Source organism: Cherax quadricarinatus, chromosome 68, assembly GCF_038502225.1.
Source record: "Cherax quadricarinatus isolate ZL_2023a chromosome 68, ASM3850222v1, whole genome shotgun sequence".
NCBI classification, from domain to species: Eukaryota; Metazoa; Arthropoda; class Malacostraca; order Decapoda; family Parastacidae; genus Cherax; species Cherax quadricarinatus.
Window position 1 is genome coordinate 14652687 of NC_091359.1, and position 23204 is coordinate 14675890.

The 23204-nt window shown below is 40.9% G+C and overlaps 1 protein-coding gene across 9 annotated transcripts in view; it reads left to right on the forward strand.

The window, feature by feature from the left end:
- Window positions 1-23204, forward strand: part of para (sodium voltage-gated channel paralytic) — a 431083-nt gene that overhangs the window by 74151 nt on the left and 333728 nt on the right. For 8 of the 9 annotated variants that reach the window (XM_070099707.1, XM_070099701.1, XM_070099699.1 and 5 more), the window contains exons 1-2: window positions 18988-19055; window positions 19192-19409. The exons of the other annotated variant lie outside the window; for it this stretch is intronic. The gene's annotated coding sequence lies outside the window, so the exon portion shown is untranslated. Of the gene's footprint in view, window positions 1-18987; window positions 19056-19191; window positions 19410-23204 lie in introns of those variants that run through there. 9 annotated transcript variants of the gene reach the window in all.

The window sequence follows — 23204 nt, forward strand, 5'->3', positions numbered from 1 at the left end:
ACCCATGCCACATCCAATGCCCCCACCCACTGCATTACAAACTCCACCCCCACAGCAACCACCCATAGTTCCTTACCAGGTCTCCCACTTCCCCAACCCCAATATACCTCCCAGACCACAGTCTTAGAAAAGAAGTTGAAGGTGTGGTATACAAATGCAGATGGAATAACAAACAAGTATGAGGAGTGGCACGAAAGAATCAAAGAGACATCCCCAGACATAATAGCACTCACAGAAACAAAACTCACCAGAATAATAACAGATTCAATCTTTCCATCCGGATATCAAATCCTCAGGAAAGACAGAGGGAGGAGAGGGGGAGGAGGAGTTGCACTGCTCATTAAAAATCAGTGGGGTTTTGAGAAAATGGAAGGAATGGATGGCACTGGCGAAAGGGACTACTTAATAGGAACAATCCAGTCTGAGGGACATAAGGTGATAATTGCAGTAATGTACAACTCACCACAGAACTGCAGGAGGCCAAGAGAAGAATACGATGAGAGCAACAGAGCAATGATCGACACACTAGCCGAGGTGGCCAGGAGAGCACACATGGGGGGAGCAAAGTTACTAGTTATGGGTGATTTCAATCACAAGGAGATTGACTGGGAAAACCTGGAGCCCCATGGGGGTCCCGAAACATGGAGAGCCAAGATGATGGATGTGGTACTGGAAAACCTCATGCATCAACATGTTAGAGACACTACCAGAAAGAGAGGAGAGGATGAACCAGCAAGGCTGGACCTTGTATTCACCATGAGTAGTTCGGACATCGAGGGTATCATGTATGAAAGGCCCCTGGGAGCTAGTGATCATGTGGTTCTGTGCTTCGACTACATAGTTGAGCTCCAAGTGGAGAGAGTAGCAGGAATAGGCTGGGAAAAACCAAACTACAAAAGGGGGAACTACTCAGGCATGAGGAACTTCCTTCAAGACATTCAGTCGGAGAGGGAACTGACAGGAAAACCAGTACAAGAAATGACGGACTATGTAGCAACAAAATGCAAGGAGGCAGAGGAGAGGTTTGTTCCCAAGGGAAACAGAAATAATGGGAAGAACAGAACGAGTCCTTGGTTCACCCAAAGGTGTAGGGAGGCAAAAACTAGGTGTACTAGAGAATGGAAAAGGTACAGAAGACAGAGAACTCAGGAAAATAAAGAAATCAGCCGAAGAGCCAGAAACGAATATGCACAGATAAGAAGGGAGGCTCAGAGACAATATGAAAATGACATAGCATCAAAAGTAAAGACTGACCCGAAGCTGTTGTACAGCCACATCAGGAGGAAAACAACAGTCAAGGACCAGGTAATCAGACTGAGGAAGGGTGATGGGGAATTCACAAGAAACGACCGAGAGGTTTGTCAGGAGCTCAACACAAGATTTAAAGAGGTATTTACAGTGGAAACCAGTAGGACTCCAAGAAATCAGAACTGGGGGGCACACCAGCAAGTGCTGGATGAGGTACATATAACCAAGGAGGAGGTGAAGAAGCTGCTATGCAAACTTGACACCTCAAAGGCGGTGGGACCAGACAACATCTCTCCATGGGTCCTTAAAGAGGGAGCAGAGATATTGTGTGAGCCATTAACAAAGATCTTCAACACATCATTTGAAACTGGGCAACTCCCTGAGGTATGGAAAATGGCAAATGTAGTCCCAATTTTTAAAAAGGGAGACAGACATGAGGCACTAAACTACAGACCTGTATCACTAACGTGTATAGTACGCAAGGTCATGGAGAAGATCATCAGGAGGAGAGTGGTGGGGCACCTGGAAAGAAACAAGTGTATAATTGACAACCAGCACGGTTTCAGGGAAGGAAAATCCTGTGTCACAAACCTACTAGAGTTTTATGACAAGGTGACAGAAGTAAGACAAGAGAGAGAGGGGTGGATCGACTGCATATTTTTGGACTGCAAGAAGGCCTTCGACACAGTTCCTCACAAGAGGTTACTGCAAAAGCTAGAGGATCAGGCACACATAACAGGAAAGGCACTGCAATGGATCAGAGAATATCTGACAGGGAGGCAACAACGAGTCATGGTACGCGACGAGGTGTCAGAGTGGGCGCCTGTGACAAGCTGGGTTCCACAGGGGTCAGTCCTAGGACCTGTTCTGTTCTTGGTATGTGAACGACATAACGGAAGGGATAGACTCAGAAGTGTCCTTGTTTGCAGATGATGCGAAGTTAATGAGAAGAATCAAATCGGATGAGGATCAGGCAGGACTACAAAGAGACCTGGACAGGCTACAAGCCTGGTCCAGCAACTGGCTCCTTGAATTTAACCCTGCCAAATGCAAAGTCATGAAGATTGGGGAAGGGCAAAGAAGACCGCAGACACAATATAGTTTAGATGGCCAAAGACTGCAAACCTCACTCAAGGAAAAAGATCTGGGGGTGAGTATAACACCGAGCATATCTCCTGAGGCACACATCAATCAGATAACTGCTGCAGCATACGGGCGCCTGGCAAACCTACGGATAGCGTTCCGATACCTCAGTAAGGATTCGTTTAAGACTCTGTATACCATCTACGTCAGGCCCATACTGGAGTATGCAGCACCAGTTTGGAATCCACACCTAGTCAAGCACGTCAAGAAATTAGAGAAAGTGCAAAGGTTTGCAACAAGACTAGTCCCAGAGCTACGGGGATTGTCCTACGAAGAAAGGTTGAGGGAAATCGGCCTGACGACACTGGAGGACAGGAGGGTCAGGGGAGACATGATAACGACATATAAAATACTGCGCGGAATAGACAAGGTGGACAAAGACGGGATGTTCCAGAGATGGGACACAGACACAAGAGGTCACAATTGGAAGTTGAAGACTCAGATGAATCAAAGGGAAGTCAGGAAGTATTTCTTCAGTCATAGAGTAGTCAGGCCATGGAATAGCCTAGAAAGGGATGTAGTGGAGGCAGGAACCATTCATAGTTTTAAGGCGAGGTATGATAGAGCTCATGGGGCAGGGAGAGAGAAGACCTAGTAGCAATCAGCGAAGAGGCGGGGCCAGGAGCTGTGACTCGACCCCTGCAACCACAAATAGGTGAGTACAAATAGGTGAGTACACACACACACACACACACACACACATACACACGCAGTCAGACCTGTGTCAGTGACATGTATAGTAGTTAAAGTCATGGAGAAGATTATCAAATGTGTGGTGGAGCACATAGAAAGGAATAAACTCATACATGACAACCAGTACGGTTTCAGGAATGGAAAATCCTGTGTCACAAATCTACTGGAGTTCTATGACAAGGTAACAGAAGTAAGACAGGAGAGAGAGAGGGATGGGTAGTTTGCATTTCCTTGGACTGTAGGAAGGCTTTTGACATAGTGCCACAGAAGATATTGGTACAAAAGGTAGAGGACAGGCAGGAATCACAGGAAAAGCACTGCCTTGGATCAGGGAATACCTGACAGGAAGGAAACATCGAGTGATGGTACATGACGAGCTGTCGGAGTGAGCGCATGGGACGAGTGAGTGAATGACATGACGGAAGGGATAGATTCAGAGGTGTGTCTGTTCGCAGACGATGTGAAACTAATGAGGAGAATACAAGCGGACAAGGATCAGGAAAGACATCAAAGGGATCTGGAGAGGCTGCAAGCCTGGTCCAACAAATGGCTCCTGCAGTTTAACTCCACCAAGTGCAAAGTCATAAAGCTTGAGGAAGGGCAAAGAAAACGGCAGACGAAGTACACGCTTGGCGGTCAAAGACTGCAAGCCACACACAAGGAAAAGGGTCTTTGGGTGAGCATCACACCGAGCTCATCCCCTGAGGCGCACAGGCGTGCATGTCAGACTCATTTTGGAATATTTAGCGCCAGTATCGAACCACACTTGGTCAAGAAAGCAAAGAAAGTGCAAAAGTTTGCAGCAAGAGTAGTCCTGAAGCTGTGGGGTATACCATATAAGGAGAAGCTAAGAGAAATCAATATGATTATACTGGAGGACAGAAGGGATAGGTGGGATGTTATAAAGCCTTAAAATACTGAGAGAATTTGATACAGTGAACATTGCCAGAATGTTTCAGGGATGGGAGTTGAAGACTCAGATGAGTCGTAGGGATGTTACGAAGTATTTCTTCAAACTTAGAGTTGTCAGGAAGTTGAACAATCTAGAGAGTGAAATAGTGGAGGCAGGATTCATACATAGCTTTAAGAAGATATATGATAAGGCTCTTAGAGCAGGGAAAGAATGGACCAAGTAGCGACCAGCGAAGAGGCGGGGCCAGGAGCTATGAATCGACCCCTGCAACTACATATAGGTGTGTACACACAAACACACACACACCGTGGATTGTTACTAGTGTGAACTGGTCTGAACTGACACCCACACGACGATTGTCTATTTTTTTTATCTTGTATTTATAGAGGCTGTTTGCCTGTGTGTGTTTGTGTATGTGTACTGACCTAGTTGTGGTTGCAGGGGTCGATTTACAGCTCCTGGCCCCGCCTCTTCGCTGGTCGCTACTTGGTCACTCTTCCTGCTCCATGAGCTTTATCATGCCTCTTCTTAAAGTATGTATGTATGTGTGTGTGTGTGTGAGTGTGTTTGTGTGTGTGTGTTTGTGTGTGTATGTTTGTGTGTGTGTGTGTGTGTGTGTGTTTGTGTGTGTGTGTGTTTATGTGTGTGTTTGTGTATGTGTGTTTGTGTGTGTGTGCGTTTATGTGTGTGTGTTTGCATGTGTGTGTTTGTGTGTGTCTGTTTGTGTATGTGTGTGTGTGTATGTGTGTGTGTGTGTGTCTGGTATTTATAGTTTACCTTTAAGTCTACAGGTTGAGCCATAACTCTTGGTCCTGTTACTTAAAACTGAACTGACTGGCGCAATCTTGATTCATCGTACCTTGTTTACAAACTGCGCGTTGTTTCAGTTTCCACTTAAAAATTCTTTACACTTTATTGTGTACAAAAAATTAACGTCCGTATGAAGCATTTGGTTATCCTGGTTTCAACTGAGCTCCTTTCTATTGTGTGTTGTAATAGACAATCTCTTTATTTCTCTGAGTATTTTATATGTCGTTAACATGTCCCATCTCTGTCTCTTCTATTTTAGCTTTCTGGGTTGCCCACTCTGGTGTAAACTGCGTTTTCTTGTGTTGAGTCGAAAAAAAAAATATTCTGGCGACTTATGACTGTTTTGTAAATGTAAATCACGTTTTATGAGACTTTTTACTGTTTATAGGGTTAATTTTTGGTGATATTTTTTTTAAGTATGTTAAATAATCTATCATTGATTATATTTGACAGGTGTTCTTAAAGATGTGTTGTAGAAGTGAAATGTCACAGTTACTAACTGAAGAACAATGCCAGTTTGAGAGAGCGATTGTACTGACTCTAAGTTCATTTAATATTCTAACTTTTTCATATTGGATTTTTTCTACCATAAATATGCACACACACACACACACACACACACACACACACACACACACACACACACACACACACACACACACACATACATACACACATACACATACACATACACACACAGACACACACACACAGTGATATTGATATATATATATATATATATATATATATATATATATATATATATATATATATATATATATATATATATATATATATATATCACTAAAATAATAGAGATTAGTAAAATATAGATCACAAATTTGTTACTACTCAAAAATGTCTTTTTGATCTCGACCTTTGTGTGACCTTAAGTGCTGGCTGACCTCTGTCCAGATCAATATACTTGAAGGCATAGCCTTAGGAAAGGCAGCGGCCTCAGAGGTTCCAGTGACTCGCCCAGTTTGGAAACTTGAAGGAAGGTAGCGGCTCAGAGAGTCCAGTGACTCGCCCAGTTTGGAAACTTGAAGGAAGGTAGCGGCTCAGAGAGTCCAGTGACTCGCCCAGTTTGGAAACTTGAAGGAAGGTAGCGGCTCAGAGAGTCCAGTGACTCGCCCAGTTTGGAAACTTGAAGGAAGGTAGCGACTCAGAGAGTCCAGTGACTCGCCCAGTTTGGAAACTTGAAGGAAGGTAGCGGCTCAGAGAGTCCAGTGACTCGCCCAGTTTGGAAACTTGAAGGAAGGTAGCGGCTCAGAGAGTCCAGTGACTCGCCCAGTTTGGAAACTTGAAGGAAGGTAGCGGCTCAGAGAGTCCAGTGACTCGCCCAGTTTGGAAACTTGAAGGAAGGTAGAGGCTCAGAGAGTCCAGTGACTCGCCCAGTTTGGAAACTTGAAGGAAGGTAGCGGCTCAGAGGGTCCAGTGACTCGCCCAGTTTGGAAACTTGAAGGAAGGCAGCGGCTTCAGAGGGTCCAGTGACTCGCCCAGTTTGGAAACTTGAAGGAAGGTAGCGACTCAGAGAGTCCAGTGACTCGCCCAGTTTGGAAACTTGAAGGAAGGTAGCGGCTCAGAGAGTCCAGTGACTCGCCCAGTTTGGAAACTTGAAGGAAGGTAGAGGCTCAGAGGGTCCAGTGACTCGCCCAGTTTGGAAGCCAGCAGATCGATGCGTAAACATGTTTACCGTGACTCCCAGAATATCCAGGTCTGTTGAGGCAATCACGGCCAACGCGATCTTTATTTTTTCCCTTCAAACAGACAGGAAGTGACATTTGAGGAAAAAAAAAGAATGATAAATATTTAGGCCATTTTTGTCAGTCAGGACAGTGAGAGTTGATTTTGGTCTGTTGACTGCCACTGCGTTCACACGAGGCAGTTTATATAAGCTTGTCTTACGTACACACTGCCACTTTGTTAGAAAAGGTTGAAACTGTCTCAGGTTGATTGTACATCCAGTTGCCTTGTTACTGAAGCCGCAACAAACACAAAATATAGTATTTGCTAAAGTGTTTGCTCTTTGTTTCTTACAGCAAGAAGATGTGGATCTAAACTATGTTGTGTCCAGGGTAATGAAGCAAACACCAGCACTCCAGGACAACGTTTCGCTCTGTGAGCAGCTTCATTATAATGTGAACTTAATAAAGCTCTACACAAAGCTAAACGTTGTCTCAATAAAAATAACTCTGCAACGTGTCTTTTTCCTGGTGAAGATGGAGGGTTGATGATAGCTATTTTGTACGTGATGATGGCTCCATTCTATGAGACAGTGTGATTGTTTTGTACCTGGAGTATACCTGGAGAGGGTTTCGGGGGTCAACGCCCCCGAGGCCCGGTATGAGACTATGACTCAGCACTTGTGAACGCTGTCGACGAATGGGTCGACACATATTTCATTACATTTAAAAACGTGATGGGCAAAAATAAGGTGCTACGAAGGGAAAAAAACGATAGAAATAGTTCTCACAGAGTCCATCACTAAAGGAAATCATTGGCTAGAGTCTGTGCTAAGCTGACGGATAAAATATAGTAAGGCGGAACGTCCGTGTACCTCACATCAGCTCAGACCTCAGCACAGGGAATTATTTGGTGTTTTTCCTGCTGTCGCCACCTCGGATGATTCGTGTATGTGTGCTCCTATAAAAACTGTGTTCCTTCATTTCTCCGGCATCTTCTGAAAAAGACCTCACTTGGGGGTCAAAATACACATTTCCTTACATTTTTTACTTATGTCTCTTATGGGCCTGTTCGAAAATTTCTCAGTGTGCAGTAAGATCACAGTAAGCAGGTGATTTCACAATATGCAAAATAACCGCAGTGAAAAATAAGCTAAATTACAAGGGTTTTCGAGGTGTTTTTCACATCACAATTCAATTTCAATGTGAAAAATCAAGAATTTCAGTTATTTTTACGGTGGTTATTTTACATCTTTCACTCTATATACACTGAGAGATGCGTCTGTCTCAGTATATACACTGAGAGATGCGTCTGTCTCAGTATATACACTGAGAGATGTGTCTGTCTCAGTATATACACTGAGAGATGTGTCTGTCTCAGTATATACACTGAGAGATGCGTCTGTCTCAGTATATACACTGAGAGATGCGTCTGTCTCAGTATATACACTGAGAGATGCGTCTGTCTCAGTATATACACTGAGAGATGCGTCTGTCTCAGTATATACACTGAGAGATGCGTCTGTCTCAGTATATACACTGAGAGATGCGTCTGTCTCAGTATATACACTGAGAGATGCGTCTGTCTCAGTATATACACTGAGAGATGCGTCTGTCTCAGTATATACACTGAGAGATGCGTCTGTCTCAGTATATACACTGAGAGATGCGTCTGTCTCAGTATATACACTGAGAGATGCGTCTGTCTCAGTATATACACTGAGAGATGCGTCTGTCTCAGTATATACACTGAGAGATGCGTCTGTCTCAGTATATACACTGAGAGATGCATCTGTCTCAGTATATACACTGAGAGATGCGTCTGTCTCAGTATATACACTGAGAGATGCGTCTGTCTCAGTATATACACTGAGAGATGCATCTGTCTCAGTATATACACTGAGAGATGCGTCTGTCTCAGTATATACACTGAGAGATGCGTCTGTCTCAGTATATACACTGAGAGATGCATCTGTCTCAGTATATACACTGAGAGATGCGTCTGTCTCAGTATATACACTGAGAGATGCATCTGTCTCAGTATATACACTGAGAGATGCGTCTGTCTCAGTATATACACTGAGAGATGCATCTGTCTCAGTATATACACATCGATGTGTATATATCTAATGATTTAAACCTCATTTCACATGAACACTAACAATGTTGACGTTAGTGTTCGTGTGAAATGCAGACCTAAAACTGAACCTGTTTAAAACCTTGCATACAGTTCACTGTTGAACCTTGCATACAGTTCACTGTTGAACCTTGCATACAGTTCACTGTTGAACCTTGCATACAGTTCACTGTTGAACCTTGCATACAGTTCACTGTTGAACCTTGCATACAGTTCACTGTTGAACCTTGCATACAGTTCACTGTTGAACCTTGCATACAGTTCATTGTTGAACCTTGCCTACAGTTCATTGTTGAACCTTGCATACAGTTCACTGTTGAACCTTGCATACAGTTCACTGTTGAACCTTGCATACAGTTCACTGTTGAACCTTGCCTACAGTTCATTGTTGAACCTTGCATACAGTTCATTGTTGAACCTTGCATACAGTTCACTGTTGAACCTTTACAGTTCACTGTTGAACCTTTCATGCAGTTCACTGTTGAGCCTTGCATACAGTTCACTGTTGAACCTTGCATACAGTTCACTGTTGAACCTTGCATACAGTTCACTGTTGAACCTTGCCTACAGTTCATTGTTGAACCTTGCATACAGTTCACTGTTGAACCTTGCATACAGTTCACTGTTGAACCTTGCATACAGTTCATTGTTGAACCTTGCCTACAGTTCATTGTTGAACCTTGCATACAGTTCACTGTTGAACCTTGCATACAGTTCACTGTTGAACCTTGCCTACAGTTCATTGTTGAACCTTGCATACAGTTCACTGTTGAACCTTGCATACAGTTCACTGTTGAACCTTGCATACAGTTCACTGTTGAACCTTGCATACAGTTCACTGTTGAACCTTGCCTACAGTTCATTATTGAACCTTGCCTACAGTTCATTGTTGAACCTTGCATACAGTTCACTGTTGAACCTTTCATGCAGTTCACTGTTGAGCCTTGCATACAGTTCACTGTTGAACCTTGCATACAGTTCACTGTTGAACCTTGCATACAGTTCACTGTTGAACCTTGCATGCAGTTCATTGTTGAACCTTGCCTACAGTTCATTGTTGAACCTTCCATACAGTTCACTGTTGAACCTTGCATGCAGTTCACTGTTGAGCCTTGCATACAGTTCACTGTTGAACCTTCCATACAGTTCACTGTTGAACCTTGCATACAGTTCACTGTTGAACCTTGCATGCAGTTCATTGTTGAACCTTGCATACAGTTCACTGTTGAACCTTGAATACAGTTCACTGTTGAACCTTGCATACAGTTCACTGTTGTACCTTGCCTACAGATCACTGTTGAGCCTTGCTTACAGTTCACTGTTGAACCTTGCTTACAGTTCACTGTTGAACCTTGCTTACAGTTCACTGTTGAACCTTGCCTGAAGTTCACTGTTGAACCTTGCCTACAGTTCACTGTTGAACCTTGCTTACAGTTCACTGTTGAACCTTGCCTGCAGTTCACTGTTGAACCTTGCCTACAGTTCACTGTTGAACTTTGCCTACAGTTCACTGTTGAACCTTGCTGACAGCTCACTGTTGAACCTTGCCTGCAGTTCACTGTTGAACCTTGCCTACAATTCACTGTTGAACCTTGCCTACAGTTCACTGTTGAACCTTGCCTACAGTTCACTGTTGAACCTTGCCTACAGTTCACTGTTGAACCTTGCCTACAGTTCACTGTTGAACCTTGCATACAGTTCACTGTTGAACCTTGCTTGCAGTTCACTGTTGAACCTTGCTTACAGTTCACTGTTGAACATTGCCTACAGTTCACTGTTGAACCTTGCCTACAGTTCACTGTTGAACCTTGCCTCCAGCTCACTGTTGAACCTTGCCTGCAGTTCACTGTTAAACCTTGCCTACAGTTCACTGTTGAACCTTGCCTGCAGTTCACTGTTGAACCTTGCCTGCAGTTCACTGTTTAACCTTGCCTACAGTTCACTGTTGAACCTTGCCTACAGTTCACTGTTGAACCTTGCCTGCAGTTCGCTGTTGAACCTTGCCTACAGTTCACTGTTGAACCTTGCCTACAGTTCACTGTTTAACCTTGCCTACAGTTCACTGTTGAACCTTACCTGCAGTTCACTGTTGAACTTTGCTTACAGTTCACTGTTGAACATTGCCTACAGTTCACTGTTGAACCTTGTCTGCAGTTCACTGTTGAACCTTGTCTACAGTTCACTGTTGAACCTTGCCAACAGTTCACTGTTGAACCTTGCCTACAGTTCACTGTTGAACCTTGCCTGCAGTTCACTGTTGAATCTTGCCTGCAGTTGACTGTTGAACCTTGCCTGCAGTTCACTGTTGAACCTTGCATGCAGTTCACTGTTGAACCTTGCCTACAGTTCACTGTTGAAGGAGAGAAACAACATACTTGTCTCTCTCTGGACTTCTAAAAAATGTTATAGGCCAACAACTGAAATTTAAGATTACTGATAAACCCACTAATAAAAACGATCGTAAACGCTTCTTCTCCGATCATCACTGAATGGCGAAACGAGGGGCGTCTTAAACTGGCTTCCTTTCCAGAGATGATACAATGTGTAACCCAAAAATTTTTAAGGGGATTGTGACAGTTATCACCATTTTTCCTGCACTATAATTTGTGTTTCCGTATGTGTGTGTGTGTGTGTGTGTGTGTGTGTGTGTGTGTGTGTGTGTGTGTGTGTGTACTCACCTATTTGTACTCACCTATTTGTGGTTGCAGGGGTCGAGTCCTAGCTCCTGGCCCCGCCTCTTCACCGGTTGCTACTAGGCCCTCTCTCTCCCCGCTCCATGAGCTTTATCAAACCTCGTCTTAAAACTGTGTATGGTTCCTGCCTCCACTACGTCATTTTCTAGGCTATTCCACTGCCTTACAACTCTATGACTGAAGAAATACTTCCTATTATCTCTCTGACTCATTTGTGTCTTCAACTTCCAATTGTGACCTCTTGTTTCTGTGTCCCCTCCCTGGAACATCCTGTCTTTGTCCACCTTGTCTATTCCACGCAGTATTTTATATGTCGTTATCATGTCTCCCCTGACCCTCCTGTCCTCCAGTGTGGTCTGTGTGTGTGTGTGTGTGTGTGTGTGTGTGTGTGTGTAAAAAATATCCTGTGTGTCTTCTTAAAATTGAACAGTGAGTTTGACAGTAATACCTGCCAGCATTAGGCCTTTATATCTAGGTAAATACAGGTAGTAACAACACCTTCGGGGGAACACAGTGGGTAAGAAAACCTTCGATGAAAACACATTTGGTGAGAACACCTTTGATGTGAGTTCGCTACACGGGTGCTGTTGAGCGGAATATGACATAGTGAAACATGGCAGGTTGCGACCGTAGACTTCCTCCCGCCCACCTTGTGTTTACACTGGTCTCTCCATGCTGGTAAAAACTGCTCAGCTTGCAAGGAAATGATAGTTCCTTGCATGCCTCAGATAATATATATGACTCTTTCAGGTTTAACGCTTACCATTGAATAATAATAATAATAATAATAATATTCAAACAAAGAATAAGAATAATGTGAATAAAAATAAAAATAAGAATAACAACGATAAATTAGTATTCTGTAGTCCTGCAACTGATGTAATAGACCTAATCTGTCTATCAGACCCTGTTAAGGTAGCAGTAAGCTGAGAGAGGTGAAATGATAGCTTCGCAGATATTTGGTCTTTATACATAGCTGCACAGGTCCGCGCAATGCTAGGCGCGTCAGTAGATCATGTGAGTAAGGGGAGAGTCAACAGCCTATGGTCAGGGCAGTGAGCTTGATGCGAGGTGGATGAGATGGCGGCTGCAATCTGGCCATAGGCCAGAGTGCAGTCCATAAAAGTTATATGTAGGTACAGTGATAAACAGTGCATAGGAGAAACGTCACAAGAGGTTAGACGTTAGAATTAGTAAACTGCAGTACGCTAGTATGTCTGGTACAAATATGTCCGCACTGCTCTACCACCTACCTTTTACTCTGATTTCATATATAACTTTCAAATTTTGCTCATTTTTTTCTTTAAAATGCAATATACAGTTCAAGTTCAAATTAAAACTGTGGTAATTTATGTGTTTCTATAAAATGTTGCAACAGTTCTGTAATTTTCATAAACTCTGTAGTTAAATTTCAAACATGTGGTTGCACTTGGCTGATCATGGTAACACTGGTTCCCTGCGAGCTTCATGATCACAATAAATATGTTGGTGAAAATCGAGGTGAGAAAAATAACAGGGTTGAAAAACTCCACTGAGTTGGAAAACATTAATTGGACATGTACTTTGCCTGAGAGGGATAACGTAGATGGATTTCTCTTGATCCATGGTTGATGCGACTGAATGCTGGGTTGAGGAGAGAGTATCTTATAGCCATTGTTTACAGGGCCATTACTTACTCTCAGACATCGAGCAGAGGATACTGTCAGATTCTCTTTTCCAGTTGTACATCCTCTCCTGCAAAATATTTAAGCAACTGAACTTCATAATAGTGTGACCTATATATATATATATATATATATATATATATCTATATATATATATATATATATATATATATATATATATATATATATATATATATATATATATATATACAAACATAAGGGCTAGATTATTCTAGACGTAAGTGCAGACCTCATCACTACAGGTTCTATAAAGCAACTGTATAAATGAAACAAAATCTTGCAAAATACGTAACATTGATATGGTATGCTAATAAATTGTGAACACTGGTCTCCTCATAGTGGTTATTTACACTGGTTCTGAGATGCATAAAAGTTGCAATACTTTAAAGAAGTTACGCTCACTAACACCAACGTCAGTTATGTTTACTCGCCATGCGAAAAATATAAGGATTTCTGAGAGTTAAACTGATGCCTCTCACGCCACGAGAGGACACAAGCACTGTCGTGAGCGTCTGTCATTCTCAATACTCGCCTCTCTAGTTCGGCCTCTGATTGATTATTGTCAACAAACATCATATGATCCAAGTAAGTTTAATAGTCCCACTAGCAATATATCTAACTTCCAATTTATTTACTCTTGGTTATTTGAGAACTCGATACGAACCAATAAATTTACGGAACAACGTAGGTATTCCAGGTTCCTGATACGATTCTGAAATATTTATTTACAAACTGGTGCCACTTTACTTTAGAAGAAGCTTTACGAGAATTAGTAAAGATAGTGGTTAGTTTTTTACAGATTTTCTCGCACTCACTGAAAAATAAATTGGAAGTTCCGAGTCCTATTCACGATGAGATCATTATATCTCAATTTTCTCCTCTGAAGAAAGCAAGATCTCATAAAGTATACCTTTCTGCATATTCGTACAGTATAACATGTACGGCATTTCCTATCAGACAAGAGTTTAGCATTCTCTGCACACCTAGAATCATATCATCCCCAGGTAGTACTCTCAGGGTTGAGCGCAATCAACAATACTTCGAGGATTTCCGATTATTATCTTCAGCAAGATGGTAGCTCGCTAGATTATGTGTAGTCACAGACGCTGGGCTTAAACTAATCCTGAGGCAAAGCTTCTTTGAACTTGCGTATGAAAACCCACAACCTTTTCTGACAGAAGAACTCGAAAACAAGTGTGAAGAACAATTATTTTTTCTCCGAATGCATCAGCTACTGTCTCGGTAGCTTTGTCAGGAACAGAAACGGGTTTGTAATAATGAGAGAAGTTATCAACTTTCATTCAAAGGCCTGTGTTAATCGCCGCTTTTCTCCGAAATCAAGAAATTCATCAATAAGTCAACATACGGCTTCTGTGTGAGAAGATACTACAGAATAAGGTTGGAACTCTTACCACACCTTTACGCTGTAGTTAAGTTTCTAATTTTTATACATTCTTATGTTTTTGACATTTTAGGCCAAGAGTATTACATTCTGACTTGTTTAATACTACTAATTTTTCCTAGACGAGTGATACCTGATACTTCAAGGATTAATTTCCTGCTCCAAGTACCAAGGACCTGAAGATCCCCAACTGGTGAACACATGGACCAGGATCTACTAGTCTGGTTACTTGATACGCCACACCTTAATTAATAACAAAGTCCCCCACAGTCACAGGCTGTTTGAGTCACAGGTATCCTCTTTGGTCAAGAACATAACAAGTGACTAATTCAGGTCTTCACATTGAGGTAGACATAGACATAACATCAGCGACTATATTTTGCTTATCTGGAACGCATTGACTGGTTGGGTTGTAGCCACTGAACGTTATGGATTATGCTTTCTTGAAAGCTCTTGATTAGGTAATATTGACAATAAAGGGTCTAAAATATAGCAAAGGCCTCTCGCTTGGTTACAAAGTCCATTTAGATTTGTTACTCTATTAGCAAAAAGCTATGTTGTGTACGCAATAGTATCTTGAGACAAGATTGCACTGATAAAAATTTGCTGGCATCGGCAGCCAAAGAGAACTCTATGATAAAGAGAGGCAATTAAGAATTAGTCATTAAGAATTCCCTATTTTTAATTAACTGTAAATCCATTAAAATAGGATTTTATTCTCAAGATGAGTAAGTGACGCAGTAATAAGATACATTAGCAGTGAACGGGCTGTAAAATTCAGTTAAATCAATAAAGAAATGTACTGCATCTGCAGACGCGTGTCTAATGAGCTTCTGAACTACAGCAAATTTTGACTATTAACTCGTTCCTCTGATGAAGGCCACTACATGACGAAGAAATTTAATTTGCATCTTAATAAACTGGCATTTAACTAATTTGACATAGTTTAGCCTTGAAAAAATTACTCAGTACCTTCTCAAGTTTTACGATGGTATATTATGAGGATATTACCCAAGAGGATATAGAATATTATGGTGATAGTCTACAGAACATAATCGGACCAGATCATAATCCGCAGGTAATTTGAGGGAACTGGTAGTGACCTGACGCGTGGAGAATGCTGCCATTTATCAAGTGAAATTTGCCAGAATAAGTAAAAAAAGTTAAAATAAAAAAATAATTTTCAAGAATCTGAAATAAACTATTTAGTCCTGGCAATGGAAATCTATAGTGGTAGTGTTGTTGCGTTGAGTGTCCTGTAATCAATAGCAGAACGTTACGTAACATCTTAGGTACTAAGATGAGAGGTTTATTCCTCAGGGAATTCAATTCCTCATTAATACCATCACTGAAGATGGCTGGGATGAGAACTCTTCTCCACACATGCGCTGTACATACAGCAGTCAGTGTGCGAGTGCTCAACTGAGCATCATTTCCTTTACCATGGGGATATGATATAAGTGGGTCAGTCCCTTAGGTTCACCTTTAAGTGCGACTGCTTTCTGGGCATCATTCAAGACCTTGAGAAGTCGAGGGACTTCGTCTGGGTAGTCTGTCAGTGCTGAGTCGTGTACTACTGTGTCAGTTGTAGTCTGTCAGTGCTGAGTCGTGTACTACTGTGTCAGTTGTAGTCAGTGCTGAGTCGTGTACTACTGTGTCAGTTGTAGTCTGTCAGTGCTGAGTCGTGTACTACTGTGTCAGTTGTAGTCTGTCAGTGCTGAGTCGTGTACTATTGTGTCAGTTGTAGTCTGTCAGTGCTGAGTCGTGTACTACTGTGTCAGTTGTAGTCTGTCAGTGCTGAGTCGTGTACTACTGTGTCAGTTGTATTCTGTCAGTGCTGAGTCGTGTACTACTGTGTCAGTTGTATTCTGTCAGTGCTGAGTCGTGTACTACTGTGTCAGTTGTAGTCTGTCAGTGCTGAGTCGTGTACTACTGTGTCAGTTGTAGTCTGTCAGTGCTGAGTCGTGTACTACTGTGTCAGTTGTATTCTGTCAGTGCTGAGTCGTGTACTACTGTGTCAGTTGTAGTCTGTCAGTGCTGAGTCGTGTACTACTGTGTCAGTTGTATTCTGTCAGTGCTGAGTCGTGTACTACTGTGTCAGTTGTATTCTGTCAGTGCTGAGTCGTGTACTACTGTGTCAGTTGTAGAAGATTCAGTATAGAATTTCTGTGGAAGAAGAATGAGACACTTGTGCAACATTTACAAGTGTTTATTGAGGAAACGTTTCGCAAGCCAGTGGCTTCTTCAGTCCAATACAGAGAAGAACGGTGACAGATGAGGAGGAGAATGAGTTAATCAGTTTCTCAGCCTAGAGTCGATGTGTTCAGTCCATCAATATCAAGACTGATTGACTGAATACATTGATTCTAGGCTGAGGGACTGATTACCTCATTCTCCTCCTCATCTTTCACTCTTTTTCACTGTACTGGACTGAAGAAGCCACTGGCTGGTGAAACGCTTCCTCAGTAAAGGCTTCCAAATGCTGCTCAAGTGTATTCTTCCCCTCGGCAGTTTTCTAAACTATTGAATGACTTCCACAGAAGAACATCACGTGTAAGTTGACTTGCTGACACACACACACACACACACACACAGACACACACACACACACACACACACACACACAGACACACACACACACACACACACACACACACACACACACACACACACACACACACACAGACACACACACACACACACACACACACACACACACACACACACACACACACACACACACACACACACACACACACACACACACACACACACACACACACACAGGGACGAGGATACAGCACCTGAGGTCAACGAACAAAATATTCTTTAACTAGTTTTTCTTCAGTCTAAGATCTCTGTTGTAACTATTAACAACAAAACATTGATCTTGCCATAACTTACAGTAGACTGTCTTACATGAGTCCGATTTTAATATTGATAGATACTTGATGTTATAAGTATTTTCCGGAACTTTCTGTCATTGTTAAATTTTGATATAAAATATTTTAATCCATGTCAATAAATCATGTGAAAAATAGTGTGCGTAAATCATGCATATAAATCATGCGTATCGATAATGTATATAAATTATAATGAGCATATAGACCTTGTTTCTAAGGTAATTTTTCTTAGCGTCAGTAGATCATTAAATTGTTTTATAGGCTCAGTGTGGCTAGTGCATTATTATTATTATTATTATTATTATTATTATTATTATTATTATTATTATTATTATTATTATTATTATTATTATTATATTCATGGGAAAGTGCTAAACCCATAGGGGGTCACACATCGCCTGATGAATAGGAGATTAGTTTTACCCAAGGGAGCGTAGCTCCAACTTGAATCAGGATCCTCACCAGCAACATTATATATATATATATATATATATATATATATATATATATATATATATATATATATATATATATATATATATGTCGTGCCGAATAGATAAAATTGGTCACTTAGCAAGAATTCATTATTATATATATATATATATATATATATATATATATATATATATATATATATATATATATATATATATATATATATATATATATATATATATATATATATATATATATATATATATATATATGTCGTGCCGAATAGATAAAATTGGTCACTTAGCAAGAATTCATTTAAAATTAAGTCCTTTCTATAATTTTCTCTTATACGTTTAAAGATATTTTTTATCATTTATGTTAATGTAAAAATTAATAATTTTGTGACAAAAGAACCTTAGAAAACTTACCTCACCCAGTACAACAAACGCAGTTTAATTTAGCCTAATCCAACTAAATATATTTTAGAAACGTTTATAGTGATTTAATATTAAACCAGCACAGTGAAATATATTTTTTTCGTTAGGTTCAGAATGATTTTTTGCGAAATTATTGCATACACAAATTTTCGCTTGTCTTATTCGGCAAGAAGAGCATTACTATTTAAGCCAAAATCGCAAGTTTTACCTATTCGGGACGACATATAAATTTTATAATACTATATGAGTAATAAAGAAATTACTAGTAATATTATTTATTAACAAAATACTAATAACATTAATCTTTGTAATATATATATGTGCCACTGTACTCTTTAACAGATGCATGGATCAGGTGTCAAGAAAATCACACTTGCGTGTTCACTGCAATAAGTCCCATTGTATATGCCTGAAAACTGAAATTCGGTCCCCCCCCCCTCCTCCCCAAAAAAATATTGTGTAATGGACCTCCATGGGTGGAGACTTGCAACTGCGCAATGGCGCTGCGCAGTGCTCATACGTCCGCCTCCCCCTCCCTCCCTATGGCACGCTGCCTCTGCACGATGTTTTATTGCTTCAATAAATCTATGTCTCCTTTTTTGAAAATGCACATAGGGGAAGGAAACACCCTTTCGGTATTATATATTAGATGAAAGTTTGCCACGATACGGAGGATATGAATCCATACTGCCCGCTTCCTTCTGGAAAGATCGTTTAGTAGATTTTACGTGGGATGAATTTGTATGGTGCGGTACGACAACTGCTGAGCCACTCCTGGCAACTCGCTGCCAAACATTGAGCAGCTCCATTGTGAGCTTGACTTTAGACCAGTGAGGACTTGCTACAGGCCGTCTGCCTAGTGGTAACATTGGTAATACCTCATAATTTACCCTTTTCCGTAAGACTGTTACGATGTTTATGTGCATAAACCTCATAATGGCCTCAGAATGTGGTAAATAAGCTATTACTAAAATAGATACACCCCTCGGTTGTCTTTTTTTTTACAGAGGACTCGAGTCTTGCCTCCATTCCTAGCTGGAAATTAGTGGGTTAGTGAAAAACTGTGTTGGAGTTTAGAGTAGAGTTTGATGGTGATGGAGTAGAGGAGGAGAGGGTCCTGGAGGAGAGGAGGAGGCAGAGCAACCTCGCCACCATGAATTTCTAGTCATGGGAGAGTCTTCCCTGACTGATCAGATCACGCTGGACCACGGATAACATGCCCAAGGTGAGCTTATTAAGCGGTGGTCTACTTCCCTGCAGGCCATTTTGTGGTCTGCGTGGTCTATCCTACACCCTGGCCTGCCTGGCTGTCATTGAGTCTGCTTTCATGGCTTTATCGGCGCTTCAGCCTTCTCTTAGGGTCCCTCGGCCATCCTAGCATCCTGGCTTTAGCCTAAATCTTAACCTTCATCCTGGTTTAAGTCTTCTGACCCGTACCTAAGCCTCTGTCTAGGCATATGTTCTTGGTCTGCACACTGACCTACAAACTGCTAGTTTACTTGTGTCTTATCCTGTGTCCAAACTGCCACACTGACCTACAAACTGTTATCCTGCGCCTGTCTTATCCTATTTCACTAGGCTTCACATTCTCAGCTTAACAGCCTATACCAACATTTTCAGCTCACCTACTCCGGCCTACCTTAGGTTTCTGCATAAGTTCCCTTAACTAATATACACTGGAAACTGTGTCAGTCTGTAAGAAATCCACCCTGAATATCTTACCCTCCTGCCAATCTCGGCCTACCCTACATAGTCAGTCGTAGAAACCATTTTCACACCAACTTGCAGCCCGGCCTGCATTCTGGCACCTATATCGACCTGCAGCCTGTAAGAAAAAAAGGTCCGCCCTAACACTCCTCTTCCCCGGGGGCGGGTGGCCTGAACCCCGCCCTACCTCTGTCCTACATTTGCCCACATATTGACGTATATATATCCCGGCCTGCAACCTGCCATTGCACACGCTATCTTCATTCTGCTGCTGCCCCGTCTGTCACCTCTACTGTCCTACATCTTTGCTACTCCCTCTACACCCTAAGTATATATATAATATATGAAATCACGAAACAAGTGTTTTCGAATCATTAACAGAACTGCAGCTTGGCCAGGATTCGATCCTGCGTTCCCATGCCCAGCCCTGGTTGAACTGAACCTAGTACACATCACTATCTATTGGACCACCATCCTTAAACACCAGGTGCCCAGCAGTACTGAGCGTGTTATCCCTGATGCAAGAACATTCCTGGTCAAAGACAGATTTCAGCCTCATCCTGTTTGGTGTACCAGCCCTCACGAGCAGTCTATATATAAATGAAATCACGAAACAAGTGATTTTGAATCATTAACAGAACTGCGGCTTAGCCAGGATTCGATCCTGCGTTCCCATGTCCAGCCCTGGGCACGTCCTTGCATCAGGGATAACACGTTCAGTACTGCTGGGTCCTTGGTGTTTAAGTATGGTGGTCCAATGTATAAGTGATGCGTACGGTGTTCATTTCACCCAGGGCTTGGCATGGGAACGCAGGATCGAATCCTGGCCAAGCTGCAGTTCTGTTAATGACTATATATATATATATATATATATATATATATATATATATATATATATATATATATATATATATATATATATATATATATATATATATATATATATATATATATATATATATATATATATATATATATATATATATATATATATATTATATATATATATATATATATATATATATATATATATATATATATATATATATATATATATATATATATATATATATATATATATATATATATGCAATAAGATCACAGTAAACAGGTGATTTCAGAATATGCAAAACAACCACTTTGAGAGAATAGAGAAATTCCAAACGCTTTCGTGACTACTCACATTATCAAGGAACTAGTTCCTTGATAATGTGAGTAGTCACGAAAGCGCTTGGAATTTCTCTATTGTTTCAAAGTGGTTGTTTTGCATATATATATATATAAATATATATATATATATATATATATATATATATATATATATATATATATATAATATGTATATATATATATATATATATATATATATATATATATATATATATATATATATATATATATATATATATATATATATATATATGTAGGTTGGTAGACAGCAACCACCCAGCCAGGGAGGTACTACCGTCCTGCCAAGTGAGTGTAAAACGAAAGCCTGTAATTGTTTTACATGATGGTAGGATTGCTGGTGCCTTTTGTCTGTCTCATAAACATGCAAGATTTCAGGTATGTCTTGCTACTTCTACTTACACTTAGGTCACACTGTACATACATGTACAAACATATATATACACACCCCTCTGGGTTTTCTTCTATTTTCTTTCTAGTTCTTGCTCTTGTTTATTTCCTCTTATCTCCATGGGGAGGTGGAACAAAATTCTTCCTCCGTAAGCCATGCGTGTTGTAAGAGGCAACTAAAATGCTGGGAGCAAGGGGCTAGTAACCCCTTCTCCTGTATATATTACTAAATGTAAAAGGAGAAACTTTCGTTTTTCCTTTTGGGCCACCCCACCTGGATACGGCCAATGTGTTGAAAGAAAGAAATATATATATATATGTATACATACATATATATATATATATATATATATATATATATATATATATATATATATATATATATATATATATATATATATATTTATACATACATACACACACACACACAGACACACACACAGACACACACACAGACACACACACACAGACACACACACACAGACACACACACACAGACACACACACACAGACACACACACACACACACACACACACACACACACACACACACACACACACACACACACACACACACACACACACACACACACACACACACACTTTCATTCATCGTAAACGCTCTCTCAACCTGAATACACTCTGTTACACTTAATACATTCTTACGCCTTTAATACAGTAAGAAATACTGAGTACATCTTAATCAATACATGCACTCTAACACTCTTCTGTATATTTTCTCAAGTCTTCTGCAGTATTTTCGTAAAAGTACTCTAGTTAACCTGGCAAGTTACACCTGTAAGTTACACCGGCAAGTTACACCCTCAAGTTACACCTACAAATTACACCTACAAGTTAAACCTGCAAGTTACACTTGCAAGTTACACCTGCACGTTACACCCTCAAGTTACACCTGCAAGTTACACCTGCAAGTTACACCTGCAAGTTACACCTGCAAGTTGCATTTGCAAGTTAAACCTACAAGTTACACTTACAGGTTACACCTGCAGGTTACACTTGCAAGTTACAATTACAAGTTACACCTGCAAGTTACACTTACAATTTACACCTGCAAGTTACACCTCCAAGTTACACCAGCAAGTTACACCAGCAAGTTACACCAGCAAGTTACACCTACAAGTTTCACCTGCAAGTTACACCTGCAAGTTACATCTGCAACTTACACCTGCAAGTTACACCTGCAAGTTACACCTACAGGTTACATCTGCACGATACACCAAGTTACACCTGCAAATTACACAAGCAAGTTACACTTATAAGTTACAACAAGTTACATCTGCAAGTTACACCTGCAAGTTACACCTCCAAATTGCACCAAATTACACCAGCAGGTTACACCTGCAAGTTACACCTGCAAGTTACACCTGCAAGTTACACCTGCAAGTTACACCTGCAAGTTGCATCTGCCAGTTACACCTGCAAGTTACACCTGCAAGTTACACCAGCAAGTTGCATCTGCAAGTTACACTTGTAAGTTACACCTGCAAGTTACTCCAATATGTTGCATCTGCAAGTTACAAGTTACACCTGCGAGTTACACCTGCAAGTTACACCTACTGGTTACACCTGCAAGTTGCACCTGCAAGTTACACCAAGTTACACCTGCAAGTTACATCTGTATGTTACACCTGCAAGTTACATCTGCAAGTTACACCTGCAAGTTACACCAGCAAGTTACATCTAAAAGTTACATCTGCAAGCTACACCTGCAAGT